The following is a 7100-nucleotide window of genomic DNA, read 5'->3' on the forward strand; positions in this document are numbered from 1 at the left end:
TATAGTTATTGCTCTTGTTTCTCATTCAGCTGTAAGCATTCCTAGATCTCCTGCCGTCTTGACGCTGAATGCAACCAACCACAAGCAGTGGATTGAAAATATCACGATGAACTTGACCTTCATGAAAATGGACTTGGCCTTGAGAATTGATGAACCATCTAAGCCTGCTGATGATGCTACTGAGAAGGTTAAGAAATCTTACGAGGACTGGGAACACTCCAATTGTTGTTGCTTGATGCTTATGAGATATCACATGGACGAATCCATTCGTGATAGTATTCCCAAGTCTGAAAATGCAAAGGATTTTCTTACTGCCATTAAGGAAAAGTATAAGAAATTCTCAAAGAATGAGAAGAATGAACACTTGAACATGCTACATCACATTGTTTACGATGGTTTAGGTGACATTAGGGCCCACATTGACAAGCTCATGGGCCACTATCATAAACTTAAGGCCATGGATATGGACCTTGGTGAGGATTACATGGTGTGGTTGGTGATGGAGAACATTCCATCTCAGTTTGATGCGATCAGATAAAGCTATAATGCTCAGAAAGAGCAATGGACTGTTGGGGAGATGTTTGCTATTCTTGCCAAGGAAGAGGAGGACATGAGAAAAGGTAGGACAAGAAGTATCTCCATGGTGACGAACCCAAACAATCCTCACAAGAGAAAGTTCACTTCCAACAACTCTAGTGACCAAAAGCATCATAAGAAGAAAGCCAACCGTTCTAAAGGAAATGGGCAAGCTAGCTCATCTTCAACTGGTCATAAGAATGAGTTTTTCAAAGGGAAGTGAAACTTTTGTCAATGCTTTGGGCATAAGAAAGATGATTGTCGAAAGCTCAAAGCTCACTTAGAGAAGAAAGGTAATTGTCTTGTGATGGTTTGTTTAGAGTCCAATATTATTGATGTGCCCTCAAACACTTGGTGGTTAGATACTGGAGCTACAATTCATGTTACAAATTCCTTGCAGGCAGTGACAAACCGAAGAAGACCGAGTAGGTTGGAGGAGCATGTATGTAACGCCCCAACTCCTGGGACCGTTATGGTGTGCCTTGTAAACAGTGCTAAACTCGCTAATCGAGTCATTTGGCCAAAAACGTGATCTAAGTATGATTAGCGGTTTAAGGATTAAACATTTTGGTTAAGATGTAACGTTTCACTAGAACGTTTAATATATACATTGGGATCCCGAAAATATAAATTTCAGAGTTTATTACAGAAAATATTTACAACAGGCCGTTCTAAGCGGCAAAACAGGGTTCAACCCTAGTTCCACTTTAAACCCCGGCCGTGGCGGTCGAGCAGCTGCATATGTACACGTCATCACCTAAGCTCTCCAACTCAAGGATAGTCTAGCTTCCTCTTGCCTTTACCTGCACCACATAGCACCCGTGAGCCGAAGCCCAGCAAGAAAACATAACACTATACATAAGCATTATCAAATGATTATCGTTATAATCAAACGGAGCATAAAGCTTCCAAACCAATGAGTAAACATCACATAATTCTAGCGGGAGAGTGGCTGTTAAGTAAGCCACCAGCCTCCAAGCTCTCTTTTCTAACGGGAGAGTGGCTGTTAGGTAAGCCACTAGCCTCCAAGCTCTCTTTTCTAGCGAGAGAGTGGCTGATAGGTTAGCCACTAGCTTTCAAGCTCTGTTTTCATTCATCGACCCTCAGGGTCGGTCAGGCATTAATGCTCCTTGAGTCATTCAATGCTAGAAGTCGATTAGATCTAATCTCCGTTGTCTTGCGTGAACCACGCTAAGACCATTCTGACTAATCAGTCAGCGCTATGTGACCAATGTCCAGTATCACTGCCGAACTTGACTAATCAATCACAGCTTCACAACTGGTACTAACACCTTTGCCAATTTTGGGTGACCAGTGCCCAATATCACTGCCGAACTTGACTATTCAGTCACAGCTTCACAGCTGGTACTAACACCTTTGCCAATTCTGTCTGACGATTCAGTGCAACGTGACCAGTGCCTAGTGCCACTGCCGAACCTGACTAGTGAGTCACGGCTTCACAGCTGATACTAGCACCTTTGCCAAATCTGACTAATTAGTCAGTGCCATGCACAAGTAAGCAATGCTATCAATAATAGCCATGCATGCCATATTCAATAACCAACCAACATGCATCATAATAGCCATGCATGTCATGCTCAACAATCAACCAACATGCATCCATAATAGCCATGCATGTCACATATACACAGGGTGCAGTTTTCTTACCTTGGGTTCCAGCGAGAATTAATAAAAGAAACGACATTTGAGAACGATCAGCTTTTAATCATTTAGCGGTCACCTAGTCATAACCAAACATATGGGATACCATTAATAAAATGAATAATAAAATGTCCCCAAACCAAAACCTAACCTCCGGGACCTCAAATACTACTCAACCGGGTAGTAGGTTCAACCCCGAGGCCTAAAGCTTGAATCCCCAAGCTAAAAACCCCATTATGGCAAAAATGACCTTAAGGGCCGCGGCCCTCCTTGGCCATGCCGCGGCCCGCCCCTCAGACAGAGGCGCCCAAACCCAGTTTACTCTAAGGGCCGCGGCTCTCCCTGGCCATGCCGCGGCGCAACCCCAGTTCAGCCAAAATGACAACTCGCACACCAGAATTCTCCCCTGCACTTTCCCTTAGAACCAGTCCCTTAAACCATCTCTAAACCTCCTCCAAACATCTAATTAAACCCCCAAATAACCCCCTTAGCTTACCCTCATCAAACCCCAATCAATACAACACAAGAACCTCTCTTGATTCACACTTCCCACATCAAAGTTCCAAGGCTGAAACCAGCAACCAAAGCAGAGCATATATAAAAACCAGTGGCTAAAAGCTTACCTTAAGTTCAGGTTATGGTGCTCTTCAACAGTGGAACACTCTCCCAAAGTATCAAGGCTTAGCTCCCAAGCTCAAATCCTCAACAAGCTCACAAAATCACACGAGGAAGATGAGGGAAAGAGAAGGTACGGGAAGGAAGGGAGAAGGATGAAGATAACCTCTGTTTTTATTCTATTTTCCACAGCTTTCCTATGTTATATATATCCAAAACCCAAAATGACCAAAATACCCTTATGCCAACAAAAGCCCCTAAACCATTTCAAGGGTAAAATTGGTACTTCCCGCCTATCCCGTTAATCATAATTAACGCTTCCCAATTCCCGCTATTCTCCATATTCTCAAATACCAACAAATCATATCCCATTACCCTTTAATTCCCGGTAATTCTCTAATCATTAAATTCACCCCGAGACTCACCCCGAGCCCTGATCTTAAGCCCGTTATGACTAGACCGAACACTTACCTCCCATGATCGTCTCATGTCGAAAAGCTCGAACCAAACCACATACAATGTGGTAAAATTATAATTAATCTCAACCATGCACCCAAAATTTACAATTACGCCCACAGTGGCCAAATTACCAAAATGCCCTTGCATTTAACATATGAGCCCATATGCATGCATTCACCATCATATAATAATATAATTCACATAGACATGCATATAATCATTAAATATCATAATAAATCAATTATGGCCCTCCCGGCCTCCTAATCAAGGTCCTAAACCTTATTAGGATATTTGGGGCATTACAATGTATACATGGGAGACGATACTAAAGTCAGAGTTGAATTTTTTGGGACTGTTAGACTGCAGCTAAATACTGGGCATTTTTTGGAGTTGCATGATGTTGCTTATTTACCCTCTATTAGGAGGAATTTGATTTCTGTATCTATTTTGGATAGACTAGGTTATAGTCTTCATTTTGGAACTGGAAAACTGACTTTGTATCGTGACTCTATGTTGGTTGGAAATGGAACTTTATGTGGAAACTTATATAAGCTTGATTTACATGATGTTGTTCCTGTTACTTCTACTTCTTCTTGTTCTTATTCTCTTAATGCTATTGTTGGGTCAAAACGTGCAAGATCAGATTTGAAATCTTCTATGCTTTGGCATAAACGTTTAGGCCATATTTCTAGAGATAGAATGGAGGGATTGGTGAAGGATGGTGTACTTCAGGATCTTGATTTCTCTTATTTCACTGCATGTGTTGATTGTATAATAGGAAAGTTGACTGTCAAGGTTAGAAAGAGCAAGTCAGACAGGTGCACAAATGTATTGGAGACTATTCATACTGATATTTGTGGGCCTTTTGTTCCACCTGCTATGGGTGGTTATAGATACTTTATCACCTTTATTGATGATTTTTCCCGGTATGGTCATGTTGAGCTCATTCGTGAAAAATCTGAATCTTTGGATGCTTTTAAGATTTTCAAGATGAATGTTGAGTTTCAAAAGGGAAAGAAGATTAAAACTGTCAACTCTGATAGAGGTGGAGAGTATTATGGACATTATGATGAAACTGGAAGGAACCCCGGGCCTTTTTCCAAATACTTGCAGGAATGTGGTATTGATGCAAGATATACAATGCCAGGGACGCCCCAACAGAATGGAATCGCTGAAAGGAGAAATCGCACACTTCTTGACATGGTGCGATGTATGTTGATTCATTCTAGCTTGCCAGAATTTTTATGGGGTGAGGCATTAAGAACTGCTGCTTATATCTTGAATCAAGTACCTAGTAAGTCTGTCCCAAAGACACCATATGAGTTGTGGTCGGGTAAGAAACCGAGTTTGCGTCATTTTCATGTTTGGGGATGTAAAGCTGAAGTAAGGCCCTATAACCCACAATCTAAGAAACTTGATCCGAAAACTATTAGTGGCTATTTTGTAGGTTACACTATTGGATCGAGGGGTTCTAGGTTCTATTGTCCTTCTCACACTACCAGAGTGATAGAATCAGATAGAGCTGTCTATTTTGAAGAAGAATTCGGTTCAAGTCAAGGGTCAAGAGAAATTGTATTTAGGGAAGAACGTGTTTATGTCCCTGTACCTGTTGCTTCCGCTTCCGCTCCTGTTGATGACCCTGTGATTGAACAGATTCCGGTAGAAACTCATGATGAACCTCAAAATCAAGACCAAGGTGAAAATATTGATATTGGAGATGATGAAGCTATGGTGAGAAGATCACAGAGAACCCGTAGGTCTGCTATTCCTAATGACTACCTTGTCTATTTACAGGAACATGAGTTTGATGTGGGAGACACTTTTGAGCCAGTTACCTATCAAGAAGCTATGAATAGTCCTCAATCTGTGTTGTGGATGGATGCAATGAAATATGAGTTGAATTCTATGTCACAAAATGAAGTTTGGGAGTTGGTTGAATTACCCAAAGGTTGCAGACCCATTGGATGAAAATGGGTGTATAAGATCAAACGTGACTCGAATGAGCAAGTGGAAAGGTATAAGGTTAGGCTTGTGGCTAAAGGCTATAGCCAGAGAGAAGGTATTGATTTCAAAGAAACCTTTTCACCTGTTTCCACCAAAGATTCGTTGCAAATTATTATGGTATAGTTGCTCATTTTGATCTAGAACTCAATCAAATGGATGTGAGGACTGCCTTCTTGAATGGAGATTAATTTGAAGATGTTTACATGACTCAACCTATTGGTTTTGAGAAGTCTGGCAAAGAACACATGGTTTGCAAGCTCAGAAAGTCTATCTATGGGCTTAAACAAGCATTAAGGCAGTGGTATCTCAAGTTCGATATGATTGTCACTACAAATGGCTTCAAGGAGAATGTAGTAGATCAATGTATATACATGAAGGTTAGTGGGAGCAGCTTTATTTTTCTAGTATTGTATGTTGATGGCATCCTACTTGCATCTAATAATTTTGATCTGTTGTCTGAGACGAAACAACTTTTGTTTAGCCATTTTGATATGAAGGACCTTGGTGAGGCTTCCTATGTGCTTGGGATTCAGATTTTTCGGGATAGGGCTAATGGTATTCTTCGTTTGTCTCAGAAGACTTACATTGATCGGATCTTGAAAAGATTCAATATGCATGCATGTTCTCCTGGGAAGGCACCAATAGTGAAGGGTGACAAGTTCTCAAAGGCTCAATGTCCACAAAATGATAAAGAGAGAGATGAAATGAAAGTCGTTCCCTATGCATCACTGGTTGGTAGCTTGATGTATGCTCAAGTATGCACACGCCCTGATATTGCTTTTGTTGTCGGCGTGTTGGGTAGATACTTGAGTGATCCTGGTCTTAGCCATTGGAAAGCGGCTAAGAAAGTCATGAGGTATCTTCAGGGTACAAAGGATCATATGTTGACTTACCGGCGAGCTGACACTCTTGATATAGTTGGGTTCAGTGACGCCGATTATGCAGGATGCGTGGATGATAAAAAGTCCACTTCAGGCTACATTTATATGATGGCTGGAGGAGCTGTTTCATGGAAAAGTGTCAAGCAGACACTCACAGCTTCTTTTACAATGGAGGCAGAGTATATGGCGTGTTATGAGGCTACTTGTCAAGCAATATGGCTGCGGAATTTCATTTCAGCATTGAGTGTTGTAGACTCTATTTCGAGGCCGCTGAAATTGTATTGTGATAACTCCGCAGCAGTAGCTTTCTCTAAGAACACTAGGAGTACTTCTCGCTCAAAGCATATTGATATAAAGTACTATTTTGTTAAAGAGAAAGTCGCTGAGTCCCTCATGTCTATTGAGTACACGCCTACCACTAGCATGTTGGCAGACCCACTAACGAAAGGCTTACCTATATGTGTGTTTTCAGAACACGTTGCCCGAATGGGATTGTCAGGAGCCTAGCTTGTTGAGCTCAGTGGGAGTTTTGTTATTTATGTATTGAACATGCTAGTATTTTGTATGGATTGCTTATAACTTGTGTTTTGTTCTGAACATGCATAATGATAATTGAAGTCACTTCTTATTGTTGATGTTACGTATATATGTTTATATAAGTATATACTATTGTTCATCGAAGTGACAGGTACAAAAGGAGATGAATGCGCATAGTCTCAAATTAATGTACCACATGTATGTTTGGTTTAATGATTGTTATTGTTTTTGAATGTCTTCAAGACCGAATCATAGATAATATATGTATCTTATCGATATGATATTATATATGATTTATTAGACTGTCTTTTAGTGATGGACAATATTATGGTGGTTTGATTATATTGTCCAAGTGGGAGAATGTTA

Source organism: Humulus lupulus, chromosome 8, assembly GCF_963169125.1.
Source record: "Humulus lupulus chromosome 8, drHumLupu1.1, whole genome shotgun sequence".
Classification (NCBI taxonomy): Eukaryota; Viridiplantae; Streptophyta; class Magnoliopsida; order Rosales; family Cannabaceae; genus Humulus; species Humulus lupulus.